Below are 16,921 nucleotides of genomic sequence, written 5' to 3' on the forward strand. Positions count from 1 at the left end.
CAGCTAGGACCCACCAGTTGTATCTTCGCACGGAAGGAAGTGCCTCCTTGTTATGCAAAAAAAAAACAATTCCTCCCGATGACAGCTGGGACCCTACAGATTTGGTGGCTGACTTGTGGGCCTACTAAGCTGACGTGTACGCAGGGCTTTGTCAACTTAATGAACAAATGATTCTAGTAGTTGGACCGTTGGATGTTAATCTAACAGTCGTGTGTGGCACCCCGGCTCAGAGAAACCGGAACGCCCCGTATTCCTGCCCAGAGATCGAGGAGAAGTCTCTGGAATATGACACTGCTTGACATAGAACAAATCAGCTCTTATTACAAGGATAATAATACAAGGTATGATATTACAAAGAAGCACATCAGCACGGCGACACTACGCCTGCAATACTACACTTGCTCTATGCTAGCAGCAGAACAACTCGTAGCAGCGGAACAACGACGAAGGTAGTGAACTCCACTCCTCAGGGACTCTGGCTGGGACACGATCTAGCTCGCACGCACGGCAACCTTGACAAGAAATCAAGCAATCATGGAATCACCTGCAATCAGGCATGACACGCCAGGTCAGTACATGGAATGTACTTGCAAGCTCACAACAACCATAAACATCAAGGCAAGACGATAATATAGCATTTAACAGGTTAATTAAATTAACAACTATTATTATGTAGCAACTACTAAGCATGGTATGAAACTAATACAATACTGATGAATCACCATCTCAGATCTCCATAACCATATCACTCTTGGCTAACCGGCCAAGCAATATACCATCTCGATCACCTCATGATCCAAACCAAACGGTGATCATTCTGGCGATCACTGCCACAACCAACACTTGGTCTCAAACGTCATCATCAACATCTTGCCAATCTGTATGGCTCAAAATATCCACATATAAATCACCTATAAGTCATTCCGTCATGTGAGTGTTGATCGAACGGTGTGACCTAGTACGAACCCATGCCCATGACCGAGGGCGTGGCTATCGATAGATTTAAATACACTGTGCAGAGGTAGCGCACTGTACCCACACCATGGAACCCATGGCCTCGCTCTCCCATTCGGGTGGACCAACGGCGTTCCGACAAAACTGATCTACTGCCATGACACTCTCCCGGCCACTCCGACTCACTCCCCACTGGGCTAGTCCTGGGTGGCCCCGTGTCTACCAAAGACACAACGGCCACCGTCGTGGCCAAAACAATAAACGGTCCCACACAGGGACAACCCGGATACAACAACAACAACGGGCACACAAGGTTATGTCTGCTTACCGGGCCAGGGTACCGCATGCCCATAACCTTCCGTAGTTGGAGGCACCGGCGAGAGGCACGGCAATAGACCGCATTAGGGCCTTCCCATAAAGGCAAATGTGGTTGCACTGGAGAAAGCCCAGTTCGGTGGCACCTGACCAACTTAATGACTGAATTTATCCCCCAAAGTATAACTGTGATGACTGATACTTCGATATCAACTATCAAACTATAATCCAAGTCATAGCAAAATCCAACAAATAATCCAAGCCTAATATCATCACCTCAAAAATACTCCAAGGGTAGCACATCACTACTGTCATGATGAATCCGAAAACAATAATCCTACTACTCCAATAACAAGAATAAAGCTATTCGACTAAGATCCACATGTAAACATCATTTTCGAAAATAATACTTCAAGCAACAGAGAATCAACTAGCATCATGAAAATAATCATACTAACCACTAATAATCCAAAGGCAGCATGATATCCAAAGTAATACTCCAAAATATAATAATAGATACCATCATGGACATAATCCTAATAGCCACTAAGAATCCAAAGGCACATGTCATCCAAAGTAATACTCCAAACTAATACCAGATACCATCATGGAAATAATCCTAATAGCCACTAGGAATCCAAAGGCACATGTCATCCAAAGTAATTCTCCAAAAGAATACCAGATACCGTCATGAAAATAATCCTAATAGCCACTAAGAATCCAAAGGCACATGTCGTCCACATAATCATCAAAAATATAAGCCTAATACTCCAAGCAATATGAAGATCAAATCAATACTCCGGGAAATGCCATGAACAGATCACATATAGCTAAAGCAATATTTTAAACAAGTTTAAATGAATAAACCATGTCACTGCATTTCAATCATGCAAATGGATGGCGTGGCTTGCCTCGGGTGGAAGAAATCACCGAGAAAAGGTGCGAGAAGCTCGCGGAAAGAATCGCCGGAAAAACGTTCTCTCTCGGAGGGGCTGAATAAGGGCAAGGGCAAAATGGTCATTTTCAGAATGTTGAAACATAATGAAAATGATTCCAACAGAATGGGCTCGACGAAACAAAGAAATGGGCTTTTGAATCACCTCATTTGGAGTTGGGAGTAGAAAGTTATAGCCCGACGAAGTTTAGGGACCAATCTGTAAACATAACTCTACAAACAGGCCCCTGAGCTGAAAAACAGAAAACGCATTTTAGGAAATACGTCTTCAGAACGGAGAAAGCACATTTTTAGATAAAGCAGAGGCGGAATACGCTTACTCCACGCGGAAACGTACTTTTCGAAGTACGCTTCCACCTAAACGCGCGCGGTTCCGGGGCTAGGGTCGCTGACGTGCGGGTCCCACGGGGTGGGGCCCGTCACTTATCTGCGCTGGCCGCCCGGGTCAACGCATGCAGGGGCGGGGCCGGGCCTGAGTGGCTGCCAGGTGGGGTCGGGGAAAGGAGAAGGCCCGCCTGGCCTGGCTCCTTCTTCCTCCTCGCGCGTGCCCGCCGGAGCAGAGCAGCGGCGCGGCTCCGACGACGAGCGCTGGCGCTTCCGGCCACCGTAGGCGGCGCTCTACCTACCCACGTGCTCAGGGCGACGAGGCCGGCCCGTTCCAGGACAGAACGGACCTCGAGGAGGGCGGTGTTGAGAGCAGCAAGCACTCCGGCGGAGGGGGCTTCGGGTGGAGACGGGACTCGAGGCCATAGTGGCTCCGGCGAGGGGAAAAGGACCTGGGGATGGTCGCCGGAGTGGGGGCGGTCTACTGGTGGTGGTAGGAGCAAGAGAGGGGCTCGAGTTCGCTCCAATTTAGGAGGACCGAGGCGATGGCCATGGCGACAGAGGGGCGGCAAGAGAGCTTCTCGAGCTCGGATGAGAGGCTAGGGAGGGGTAGGAGAGTGAGGCGAAGAACTGGGGTCGACCAGGAGGCCTCGGGGTGGGCTTATATAGCCACAGGGCGAGGAGGCTGAGTTGTCGTCGCCTCGGACGGGTGGCCGACGCCACGGACGCGTGTGCTTGTGCCTTGGCTTGAAGGCAGGCGACGAGGGAGGCACATGGGAGACTCTCACGGGGTAGAGGCGGCCAACGGAGGCGCAGGGAGGAAGAGACGAGGAGGAAGACGACGGCCGACGCACTATGCTCACGTGGGCGTTCAGCGGCGAGCGTCGGTGAGGGGTTTTACGGAGAGGGAAAGAGGTCTAGGAGGACGGCGACAACGCGGTAAAACTCTTGGACATGCTTACACGCGCGAAGCCGATGAGGGGAGGAGCTGCTGAAGCACAGACGACCATTGGATGAGGCTACTGCACACAGAGCGCGTAAATGTTCATGCCAGCTGCGCGGTCACCACATGCACTGGCATGTAGCTGGGGAGAGGGGCTGGAACGGATTGTCTAGTGCGTAGTTCATCCAGGGTAGGCCTCAACTATGGTGATAGATCAGTTAAAAAGAGTTGTGGTTAAAAGATAATCTCCCTCTGAAGTTTACTGCAGTAAACTTGGGTGAACACTGGTGATCAACAGAGATTTTACTGGCGCCAAAGAGTTTGTCTGGGGTGATTAACTAAGGATAGAAGTTATTTGGGTAGGAGAATGCTCTGGTAAATTTTCAGGATTTTTGAAGCAATATAAATTATACTTGCTTCACAATCTGAAAATATTGACAGAATCAAAGATTTGATGTCTTGCTCACATAGATGATTGGGTGGGGCTGAATTATGGAGGAGAGCAATGATATGAGCACAAGAAGAGGCATGCAAAATTTCAACTCATTTGGGTAAACCTAGCTAGCCCTTCCTTCACAAAGGCTTCCCTCAGAAAGGAACTTTGAAAAATCACTGAGGAAGTTTGGCTAGGCAAATAAAGTTGAATTTTGGCGCAGGACAATTACTTGGATGATATATCATGCCCAAAAATTTTGGGGGCAAATGGGAAAGGATAAATAGCACTTGCTTCACAATGTGCCATTTAGGACAGAATAGGAAATGAATTTATTGAGCATGATGGAAAATATGGCCAATGAAACATTTTTCCATATTTGATGAAGATATGACCCAAAAAATTTATAAGAATTATTTGGGGATTTTTGGATGGACAGAAATATGGGTTGCTTCACAACCTAGGGCAGATAGGGTTATTCCTTTAATAGGAAAAGGAATTTTCCCTAGAAAAGAAATTAGGGTTTGGTCAAGCAGTGGAGTGACATGATCTTATCAAGGTTTTTAGGATGATGAGCCTGTTGGGAGAGGAAATGAAGCTGATTTTCCTGGTGACAAGGCCACAGAACCACTCCAAAAAGAAAAACAGAGCAAAAACCAATTAAATCAAAAGATAAAGTAAAGGGCCAAAATTCAGGCTGTTACAACTCTTACCCCCTTAAAGAAATCTCGTCCTCGAGATTTAGTTGCTCAAGGAACAAGTATGTCTTGAGGACACCGTTTCCAACTCGGGTATCATTTTTCCTTTATTTATTGTTCCCCCAAGAATTTTAGATGATTTGATTATGTTTGCTCGGGGTGGTTTGCTTCACCTTTCCCCAAATCCTGACAGGTCTTTGCTCATATACCAATTTATTTTTACTGACGTTGATTCTCCATACCTGTGGGGATATCAAATGGATCTGAGCATAAATTTCCTTTTGTCATGAAAACCTTAATACTTCTGTCATGGGGTTGCTTCAAATAAATGCATGCCTTCTGTTTTCAGTAAAATGCTGAGAATTAAGCATGGCCGCCTTCTGACGGGATTTGACTGCTCAAAGGTGTCACTGATTCATCCTAATTTATTTCCTTTGGCTCGAGCATGTGATATGTACCCAAATATGTGACTGCCTTTTGTCAGTAGCAATATAACGGACCCGGCGCACCCAATGGGTTGTGGAATCACCTTTCTCTTGCTTACAATTAGTCAGGTCCACGATTGACATAGGTTGTTTGCATGTGTCCTTGAAGTTCTGAATGAAGCAGGCTTTTAATTCCGCCCATGAGCCGATGGAATTGGGGGGCATTCCTTTCAACCAAGTGCGAGCCGTTCCATCCAACATCATAGTGAAATACTTAGCCATTGCCGCATCGCTGACTTCCAATAGCTCCATCGCCATCTCATAACTCTTAATCCAGGCCCCAGGCTGCAAATCGGCCGTGTAATTAGGCACCTTACGAGGCCCCATGAAGTCTTTTGGCAAGCGCTCATTACGTATAGCCGGCACCAGGCAAGGGACACCTCTTGTTCTTGTGGCTACTCCTGCCTCAACAGAGGTTGCCGGATAAGCCGGAAAAGCCTGATGAGACGCCTGCTCAGCTGCCAGTTGAGCTGCCCGTTCAGCCTCTTGACGGATCCTCTCCCGATCCGCCAATTTCAGGGCTCCACCCTGTGTCGGCTCGTGCCTACGCGGTTGGTTACGGCGTTGAGCGTTGCTCGACATTTCGGCTGAGTTCATATGCCTTCTGTAGCTTGGGCTCCGGCTTGGGCGAGGGGTTGAGTGGATTCTGTCTCGATTGTAAGAGTACGCATCCTGCTGTGCCAGAGCCGTTTGAAGAAGTTCTCGCACCCTTCGTGTTTCGATTGCTGCCGGAGAGTCGCCTTCCATCAGGAGAGCCGCCAAACGAGCCAACGCAGCAATGAGATTTTCCAAAGGATTGGAAAAGTGACCCGGTGGTATTGGTGTATAATGAGGCGGAGCGGTATTCATACGAGGCGGCTCCATGGCCCGCGGCTGAACCGGCGCTCCGGGTGTCGTGATCCGATTTGCCTCTGGTGGGTTACTTGGACCGGCCCCGGGTGTATGGAAAAGGTTCCTAGGATCGAGCGTCAGAGATAGACGCGACTGAGTTTTGTGATGCCTTCTCCTCATGACGTTTGACGCGTTCAGATCCACCGAGAGCCGGAAAGCCTCCGCTTGAAATTGCTGAGCACGAGCGTCCAAAGCTGCCCGTTCCGCAGCCATCCTGACCTCTTCCGCTGCTAAATTTTCCTTAGCCTGTGCCATCTCTTCGCGTACCCGTGCCACCTCCGCGTCATGCTGAGCTTTATCCGCCGGCTCCACCACAGCGGTCAACAGAGCCGTCAGTTTATCCATGAGGTCCATTAGCATCTGAGCCGGAGGGCGCGCGGGGTCTCCTGACCCGGCCTCTGCCCACCCGGTGGTTGTTGCTGCTGCAACCGTGGAGTTCTGCCCGGGCTGAGTGCCGGCCATGAAGACTCCGGCTCGATTCGGCGGCTCAAAGGGGTCCAGAATACTGCTGCTATCGGAACAGCCCCCAAGCATGCCATCCTGCAGCTGATACAAAGAATCCGTCTCGCCTGTTGATAACGTGGCATCAGAACAGATCGCCGTCTCACCGCCATCCACTGATCTGTCCGAGTATTCACCTCCATGGATGCAACCCACAAAGGCACGCGTTATGATGGGTCGGGCCCGGGCGGGTCTCGTGCGCTGAGCCGGCTCGATGATGTTGGTGCAGATGTCTGGCTCAGGGCCCGATTCGCCGATCCGGACGATGAAGACATGAATTCCGCCGAAGGGGACTCGGTACCCATACTCAATTGAGCCGGCCTCGGGGCCCCAGCCTTCGTCGTCGATGTAGAGCTTCCCGCGACGGCTCTTGGTCATCCGGCCCACAGCGTATCCCTTGATCCCTTCGAAGTTGCCCTTCAAGAACTCAAATCCATCGTGCGCTGGCCCCATGGTGGGCGCCAACTGTCGTGGAATTGTCACGGTAGATGTCCTAGCGAAAGGACTTAGTCGTAGGGCCATCGCAACTAGGAAGCTTAAAGGGGTTAATTCGGACAAAGGACACGAGAGGTTTTTATACTAGTTCGGCTCCTTACGATGAAGGTAAAAGTCTATGTCTAGTTGTGTTGGAATTGCTGGGGTTTCGATCACCAAGAGGCTAATCCGCTGGCTTGGTTATCGATCTCTTGTTGCTTGCCCTCATCCGCCACCGGGTCGTCCCCTTATATACACGGGTTGACACCTGGCGGCCTACAGAGTCCCGGCCGGTTCATAAAACGTGTCCGGCTCGGCGACTTCTTTGTATGCCTTTCTTTACAAGTCTTTCTTTACATACGGCGGTTTACAATATGGGCCATAAGCCGCCTCTGGGCTTAAGCCTTCTACAAGTATTAATAAACTGTAGCCTTAAATACAATTGGGCTTCTTTTGTAACCCGTCATTGGGGTTGACCCGGCCCCTCCTGGGCGGGTCTTACCTGGTAGCTATATTCCCAACAACAACAGTAATAGCTCCTTTCTTAGGGACACAATGGACGGGACTTACCCATCTACAATTGTAGCGACCCGATCCCAATGGATCAAAGTCTTTGTGCTAGAGTGTCATCCCTGGATAGGTATTGCTGATGAACACAGTACTCGAGGATTTATAACAGAGTTCATTCACACACTTATAACATCGAGAGTCTCATAAAGAGTACTTATTACAATAATATGGTTGAAGGCCATCTAAACAAAGTAACTGCGGAAGCTTCGAAGATAAATGAGTCCATCCAACTCCATGGCAAAACTAAGTGCATGACAACGACCTATCGCACCTTACTATTCATCTGAAAATTCCGCAACATGAGACGTTGTAGCCGTGTAGGTCAGCACATGAAATATGCTGGCAAGATCACACTATAGAGCAGTGATGAAATATAGCTATCACTACATGCATATTTGGTTGGTGGAGGCTCTAAGTTTAACATTTGCACGAAGCTAATTTTTCCCTACAACAACGGAATAGATTTTATTTAACTACCAAGTTTAAGCCATTATTGAGAAGGTTCCCCCAACTCAATCCCAAAATTACCATGTAATAATATTAATAACCCAACAAATTCATTAAGTAAAGTGATGAGATCAATCAATAATTCAAATACCAAACACTCAAGATGTCCATAACGAGGGACACGGCTAACCATGATTAGTTTGTACACTCTGCAGAGGTTTGCACACTTTTCCCCACAAGACTCGACCACCGCCATGATCGGAAGATCGAGACATAGTCTTTCTGAAGCATTAACTCTTTACTCTGAGTAGACAGTTACACCAACTTTCCCCTACATCTGCTAGCCTACCACTGAAAGAGGTCACATAACTTACTCAACTATGCCAGAGCCCATAATGGCTTGTGGCTGCACATGGAAGTTTCTAGCATGAATAATCTTATGATCCCTTTGAGCCTGGGTGGCATTCCATAGGATGATCACACGGGTACTCCGGGATATCCTAGGACAACAGTGGATTCTCCAGGTGCCCGCAACCAATCCACCCAGATGTGTATTATAGTAGCCACCTTAAGTTTCCCTTATTTGTTATCTCTCACAACTTGCATGATTCTCACATACCAATCCCTGTCTACGAGCATGGCTAAGCAATATGAGCATAACATATATTCCCGGGTTGATCAAAGGTAATAGGTTCCTACCTCATCAACTACATAGCCGTAACCACATGTTCACAATCCTACTCATGCAATCTTTGAGGTTTGAAACTAATGCATAAAAACTGGGTAATAAAGGGGTATGATCAAACTATAACTTGCCTTGCTGACGATCGGAAAACCCTAGAGATTCGTAGTAGCAAGCTTCGCACTCCAGAAAATCTATCATAGACAAACAATAGCATACATAAGCACACAAGCATAAGATACAAAAAACCAGAGAAAAATATCTAAACAGAAAGTTCAAGTGAAGAGCTTTGATTTGCAAAAAGAATCAATCAAATTGGAGATACGGAACTCAAGTTACGATCAAAAGAAGTTCAAATTCAAATCTGTTTGAAACCAAATTTTAAACTTTCAAAAACATGTTTAAGTTGATTATTTGAATAGAGGGTATCATAACGAAGAATTTGGCGTTGGTTTCATTGAATTTGGATAAACGAGCAAAAAGTTGTGATCTTATGAAGAACAAGGATTAAACTGCGAAGAAAATAATTACTGATGGGTCCCTGGCCGAAAATAAACAGAAAAAGAAAAATCTATCGGACGAACGTCCGCTAAAGAAACTAATCTAATGAAAACATTCGCTAAAACTAACTAAACAAAAAACGTTCGCTACTTAACTAACTATAATAAAAAAATCGTGTTATAAACGAAAACCGAAAACCTAAAAAGAAAAACCAGCGAACCGGCACAATTTATTACCAGACCGGGAAAACCAGCGGGTTGGGCGGCGGATCGGGCGGTCTCGGTGACTCCGGCGACGACGGTGGTGGCGCAGGCTGCTGGCGGGCGAGGCGAGGCGAGCTGCGGCAGTTGGCGGTGGCGGCTGTTGTGGTCTATGGGGAGAGAGGGGGCTGGGGGCGATGCTTATAAGGAGGCGGGGAGGGGTGACGTGGCTTGCGGGAGGGGCGAGCCGAGGCGGTGGCGGCCTCGTGGATGTGGCGGACACGGCGGGGCGCCGCGTGCACCGACCGGACTCCGGCTAGGGCTCGGTGGCGACGGCGGCCTCGGCCGGCTGAGCTTCGGCCCAGTTCGGTCTGAAAGTTTTTTTTAGAAAAAACATTTTCCAAAAAATACGAAAAAACAGGAAAATCCTAATAAAAACATTTTTAAAACTTCCAGAAAAATGCACATAATTCCCTCCTAATATTTGGATTAATGTGAACATTTTTGTGGACCTAAATGCCTAAAATAAAAAAATTAGTACTAATAAATAAACTTGCAAATAAAATCCAAATAAAAAATATTTTTTATTCAAATTTAAATTTCCAATATTTCCTTGCTGTTTTGAAGAAGTCGTATTATCTTGTCTCATTATTTTATTTATTTTGAAATAATTGGTAAATAATTTCGAATAAAACACTTTGATCCAATTTGCTAATTTTGAAAATTCAAAAATGGATTTTTGTGAAAACCTCCAACTCTCTCAGTTGGTCCTTGAGTTGCTTAAGGTTTCTAGGATCAAAAATTCAAACAAAACAAATTCAAAAATGCACAAATTATGGATGCAATATGGTGATCCAATGAATAACATCCAAATTGAAAATTGGGATGTTACAAACCTACCCCCTTAAGATGAATCTCGCCCTCGAGATTCGGGTTGGCTAGAAAAAAGGTGTGGGTGGTCCTTCTGGAGGTCTTCTTCTCGTTCCCACGTGGCTTCTTCCTCGGTATGGTGGCTCCACTGAACTTTACAAAACTTGATGACCTTGCTACGTGTAACTCGATTGGCGAACTCGAGAATCTTGATGGGTTTCTCCTCGTAGGTCAGGTCACTCTCCAACTGAATTGCTTCCAGGGGCACTGTATCTCTCAGAGGAATATCGTACATCTCTGCATGGCACTTCTTCAACTGGGAAACATGAAACACATCATGAACTCCTGACAAACCTTCGGGTAATTCCAACTTGTAGGCAACTTCACCCATACGTTCCAATACTCTGTATGGCCCAACAAATCGTGGCGCTAACTTTCCATTAACTCCAAATCGTTTAACTCCTCGAAGTGGTGATACACGAAGATATGCTCTATCTCTGACTTCATATGTTACCTCCTTGCGTTTAGTCTCGGCATAACTCTTCTGCATGGACTGTGATACCTTGAGTCTATCTCGAATCAACTTGACCTTCTCCTCAGACTCTCTGATTAAATCTGGTCTGAACAATTGTCGGTATCCAACTTCATCCCACATCAATGGAGTGATGCACCCCCTTCCATACAAAGCTTCAAAAGGGGCCATCTTCAAACTAGCTTGGTAGCTGTTGTTATATGAGGACTCTACGTATGGAAAATTATCATCCCAAATAGACCTAGTCTAGCGCACAAGCTCTCAACATGTCCTCCATAATCTGGTTGACTCTCTCGATCTGCCCATCTGTCTGCGGATGAAAGGCTGTACTGAACTCTAGCCTGGTACACAAAGTCTGGTGTAACTGATTCCAAAACTTCAAAGTAAACTGTGTTCCTCTATCTGATACGATGGTCCTTGGAACTCCATGCAGACACACGATCATGGTCATGTATATCTTGGCCAACTTCACACTCGTATAAGTGGTTTTCACAGGGATAAAGTGAGCCACTTTGGTCAAGCGATCAACTACAACCCAGATGGAGTCATATCCTGAACATGTCCTAGGTAATCCGGTGATGAAATCCATGCCAAGCTTATCCCACTTCCATTCGGGTATCGACAAAGGCTGAAGTAATCCTGTTGGTTTCTGATGCTCTGCCTTAACTCTCTGACATACGTCGCATAGTGCTACATACTCGGCGGTATCCTTCTTCATACATGTCCACAAGAAACGTTCCTTCAAGTCCAGATACATCTTGGTGTTGCCTGGGTGAATCGAGTAAGGCGAATCATGATCCTCCTGAAGAATTAACTTCCTGATCTCTGGGTCATTGGGCACATAGATGTGATCCTCAAACCATAAAGTCCCATGCTCATCCTCACGAAAACCTTTGGCCTTTCCTTTACTCATCTTTTCCTTTATCTCTGCAATTTCCTTGTCCGTCTTCTGGGCTTCTCGGATCTTTCCCAACAAAGTGGACTGAACTTCCAATGCTATAAAAAAACCTCTCGGAACTATCTCCAAGCAAAGTTCTCTGAGATCGTCGGCTAACTCCTGAGGTAATCCTCCGGTTATGAGAGTATTGACATAACTTTTGCGTCTTAAAGTGTCTGCTACAACATTGGCCTTTCCTGGATGATAAAGCAGTTTCATGTCATAATCCTTTATGAGCTCCAACCATCTCCTCTGCCTGAGGTTCACCTCCTTCTGCATGAAAATGTACTTCAAACTCTTATGATCCGTGTATACATCACAATGATTTCCAATAAGAAAATGCCTCCATGTCTTGAGCGCATGCACTACGGCTGCTAACTCCAAATCATGTGTGGCATAATTCAACTCATGAGGTCGAAGCTGTCGTGAGGCATATGAAACAACTCTCCCTTCTTGCAGAAGAACGCCTCCAAGTCCCTGTCGAGAAGTGCCACAATATTCTTCGAAATCCTTGCGTGTATTTGGAAGAATTAGCATTGGGGCTGTAACCAAACATTTCTTCAACTCCTAAAAACTGACCGAACAATCCTCGGTCCATTTGAACTTGGTGTCCTTCTTCAATAACTCCATCACGGCCTTCTCAATCTTGGAAAAATTCTCAATAAATCTCCGATAATATCCTGCGAGTCCAAAGAAACTGCGTATCTCTCCAATTGAGGTGGGTGCCAACCACTCGGTGGCTGATTGAACCTTGGAAGGGTCTACTGCTATTCCTTCTCCAGATATAACATGTCCGAGAAATCCGACTTCCTTCAACCAACACTCACATTTCCTGAACTTCGCATATAGCTGATATTCCCTGAGCTTCTCGAGAATCAAGCGCAAATGTTCCTTGTTTTCTTCATTCTTCGAGTACACCAATATATCATCAATGAACACCACAACAAACTTATCCAAGAACTCCATGAACACCTTATTCATCATACTCATAAAGTAGGCAGGGGCGTTAGTCAATCCAAAAGACATGACCGTGTACTCATATAGCCCAGACGTTGTGGTAAAAGTTGTCTTAGGTATATCCTGTTCTCGGATCTTCAGCTGGTGGTATCCTGATCAAAGATTGATCTTGGAGAAAACTTTAGCTCCCTGTAGCTGGTCAAACAAATCATTGATCACTGGCAGAGGATATTTGTTCTTGATCGTCACCTCATTCAATGCACAATAATCAACAACCATTCTCAAGGATCCATCCTTCTTCTCAACTAAGAGCACTGGGGCTCCCCACGGTGATGAACTTGGTCGAATATAACCTTTCTGCAATAACTCCTTAATCTGCTTCTTAATTTCCTCCAGATCATTTGCAGGCATCCGATACGGTCTCTTGGATATTGGTCTAGTGCCTGGCAACAACTAGATCAAAAACTCTATGTCTCGGTCTAGTGGCATGCTTGGTAATTCCTCCGAGAATACATCGGGATAGTCCTTCACAATGGGCACTTCCTCCTGAACAAATCCCGAGAGTGAATTTACTTGAGTCCTCCTTGGTGCATGTCTAGACACATACTTGATCCATTTTCCCTCTAGGGTGGTGATAAGAATTGACTTGCTAGAACAATAAATGTTTCCTCCATACTTCGATAACCAATCCATGCCTAGTATTACATCCAATCCTTGTGATTCCAAAATAATGAGATCCGTGGGAAAAACATGCTTACTTATGGTCAATGGCAACTAATAACACCCTCAGCTAGCCATATACTCCGATCCTGGTGAGCTCACTAACATAGGTGACCTAAGGGCTACGGTTGGCAACTTAAACTTGTCCACAAATCCCCTTGATATGTATGAATGCGATGCACCAGTGTCAAAAAGAACAAGGGCTGTAAATGACTTAATCAAAAACTTACCAATAACTGTGTAAGGCTTCTCTTCAACTTCCTCCACGTTGAAGTGATTCACCTGACCTCTAGTGAAGGGGTTTGGCTTCTTTATGAGCTTCCATTTCCAGTACCATTCTTTGCTTCAGGACACTCGGTGGAATAGTGTCCGGTCTTCCCGCACTTGAAACAAGTAATGTGACTTAGATCCTTCTTGGCGGGTGTCGCGGGGTTGGAACGGCTCTGACTGCTATTTCCTCCATTCACATTTCCATTCTTAGGGCCACTGCGGTTATGTCCACTTCCTCCATTGTGAGAATGGCCTCCATGGGTATGATGAGTGTGTCCTCACGAGTACGGGGAATAGCGGGGCTTCTGCTGAGCTCCAGAGTTGTACTTCCCCTGTCCATACTTCTGCTCGCGGCTCTCTATCTGCTGCTGCTTGCCTTCAATCATGAGGACCCTGTCTACCAGCTCCTGGTAGTTGGTCAATGTTGCCACCATCAACTGCATACTCAGCTCATCATTCAGTCCTTTAAGAAACTTCTCCTGCTTCGCGGCATCTTTGGCCACATCATCTGGGGCGTAGCATGATAACTTGCTGAGCTCATCCACGTATTGTGCCACAGTACGATTCCCCTGGCATAAGTTGCAAAACTCATGCTTCATACTCATGGCTCCGGCTGAAACATGTGCGGTGCGGAAGGCCGGCTGAAACTGATCCCAAGTAACATTGGCCATGGGGAAAGTGGCGGTGTAGTTCTCTCACCATGAGGTTGCGGGTCCATCCAGTTGATGTGCGGCAAAGAGCACCTTCTCAACATCAATGCAACCTGCGGTGGTCAGGTCCCTTCCAATCTTGCGTAGCCAGTCATCAGCAACAATCGGCTCGGTGCTGCTAGAGAACACCGGTAGATTCAACCTTAGGAAATGGGCTAGGTTGTCAACAGGGGGTGGTGGCGGTGGGTTGTTGTTCTTGTTGTTGTTGCCTTGGTTCTGGATGAGCAATTGCATCAAGGCATTCTACTATTGGATCAACTGGGTGAGCTCCGGCAGAAAAAACGAATCCGGGGTCATGTCTCGGAGGCATCTGATAGGTTAGAGGGGTGAGAATAGAATAAAATAGGTCTAATGAGAGATTTCACTACCCATATGCATATGAGACAAACATATTCAATTCACACCACTCAATTTCAAACAAAGTTCATGCATTCGATCTAGGCTACTATTACAAAATCTCATGAACGAATTCTAACTACTTGGAAGAATACTAATAGTAATATGGTGGTCGACTAGAAATTTTGATTGGTGGAAGACTCCATAATATCCGCTCCAGCTTCATCTTCAAAATCATCACTGTCCTCATCATCACTATCTTCTTCATTACTGTCGGTGTCTGTGTCATCTAGTATGATGTAGTCTTTAGAATGAATGTCCACTTCAGGTTCTGGTTTCACCACAGATATTCCTATCTTCTTCCTCGGGTCTTCATTGTGCTCCTATAGCACAACAATTTCCTCTTCATATCCATCGCGAGTTGCCTTGAGTTCCACTTCTAGCTCCATATTTTGGGTCATTACCTTCTTGGTATCTATCATGTTAGCGCATATCTGATAATCATATCGACGAATGTGCTGGTTCATCTCCTGTATATAGGATGCAATAGATCCATCCTTCCTGGTGCGAATCATCTCCCATTGCTCATCCCTACGTCCACATATGTGATAGACGGTGTCTTTAAGATCCTTGTTGTACACCTCGCCTATGCGTCCAATGGTGATGTGGGCGGCCATGCTCTTTCCTAAGCTCCAGGTTGGTGCATCAAAGGAAAACTCGTTGGGCTCAGTAATTGGTGCAAAAGTCCTTCCTGGAACACAAACTTGAATCGTCCAGCGCTCCTCTTCTGGTAAAGTTGCGGTGAAGGCTCCGGTGAATCTTGGTATGCCGATGTTCAGGTACCTAGTGACTTCCTTCAAGTGTCGTCTGAAAGAGGTGTCGTCATCCGATTGAGTGAACTTGTTCCTTGGGTTCGACATCTATGGTGTAGAAATAGAGAAGAGTAAGAAATGAGTAGAGAAGAGTATTCTGTGGCTTTTCCTAGTGGTCGCATCCTATAGTCAGCATGTGCTCCGATACCATCTTGTAGCGACCCGATCCCAATGGATCGAAGTTTTTGTGCTTGAGTGTCATCCCTGGATCGGTATTGCTGACACACAGTACTCGAGGATTTATAACAGAGTTCAATCACACACTTATTACATCGAGGGTCTCATAAAGAGTTCTTATTACAATAATATGGTTGAAGGCCATCTAAACAAAATAACTGCAGAAGCTTCAAAGATAAATGAGTCCATCCAACTCCACGGCAAAACTGAGTGCATGACAACGACCTATCGCACCTTACCCTTCGTCTGAAAATTCTGCAACATGAGATGTTGCAGCCATGTAGGTCAACACATGGAATATGTTGGCAAGATCACACTATAGAGCAATGATGAAATATAGCCATCGCTACAAGCATATTTGGCTGGTGGAGGCTCTAAGTTTAACATTTGCACAAAGATAATTTTTCCCTACAACAAAGGAATATATTTTATTTAACTACCAAGTTTAAGCCATTATTGAGAAGGTTCCCCCAACTCGGTCCCATAGTTACCATGTAATAATATTAATAACCCAACAAATTCATTAAGTAAAGTGATGAGATCAATAAATAATTCAAATACCAGATACTCAAGATGTCCATAACCGGGGACACGGCTAACCATGATTAGTTTGTACACTCTGCAGAGGTTTGCGCACTTTTCTGTAACAGCCTGGTTTTTGGCCCTTTTCTTTTTCTTTTTGATTTATTGGTTTTTGCTGTGTTTTTCTTTTTGGAGTGGTTCTGTGGCCTTGCACCTGGGAAATCACCTTCATTTCCTCTCCCAAGTGACTCATGATCCTCAAAACCTTGCCAAGATCATGTCACTCCACTCCTTGACCAAACCCTAATTTCCTTTCCTCAGAAATATGCCTTTTTCTATTAAAGGAATAACCCTATCAGCCCTAGGTTGCGAAGCAACCTATATTACCGCCCATCAAAAAATCCCCAAATAATTCTTATAAATAGTTTGGGTCATATCTTCCTCAAATATGGAAAAATATTTCATTGTCAATATTTCTCATTATGCTCAATAAATTCATTTCCTTTTCTGTCCTAAATGGCACATTGCGAAGCAAGTGCTATTTATCTTTGCCCATTTGACCCCAAACTTCTTGGACATCTTTTACTGTCCAAATAATTAACCTATGCCAAAATACAACTTTATTTGACAAGTCAAACTTCCTTA

The 16,921-nt window shown here is 45.7% G+C and overlaps 1 long non-coding RNA gene across 2 annotated transcripts; it reads right to left on the reverse strand.

The window, feature by feature from the left end:
• Nucleotides 1-301: 301 nt before the first annotated feature.
• On the reverse strand, nt 302-3,519 carry LOC125509468. Of its 2 annotated transcripts, XR_007284113.1 has the most exons (3): nt 2,370-3,429; nt 1,283-2,261; nt 302-544 (listed from the first exon to the last, which is right to left on the reverse strand). It is a non-coding gene; the product is annotated as an uncharacterized LOC125509468 (long non-coding RNA). The 2 variants fall into 2 exon arrangements; XR_007284112.1 differs by having other exon boundaries at nt 302-2,261; nt 2,370-3,519.
• Nucleotides 3,520-16,921: the final 13,402 nt, after the last annotated feature.

Source organism: Triticum urartu, chromosome 5 (assembly GCF_003073215.2).
Source record: "Triticum urartu cultivar G1812 chromosome 5, Tu2.1, whole genome shotgun sequence".
Lineage (NCBI taxonomy): Eukaryota > Viridiplantae > Streptophyta > Magnoliopsida > Poales > Poaceae > Triticum > Triticum urartu.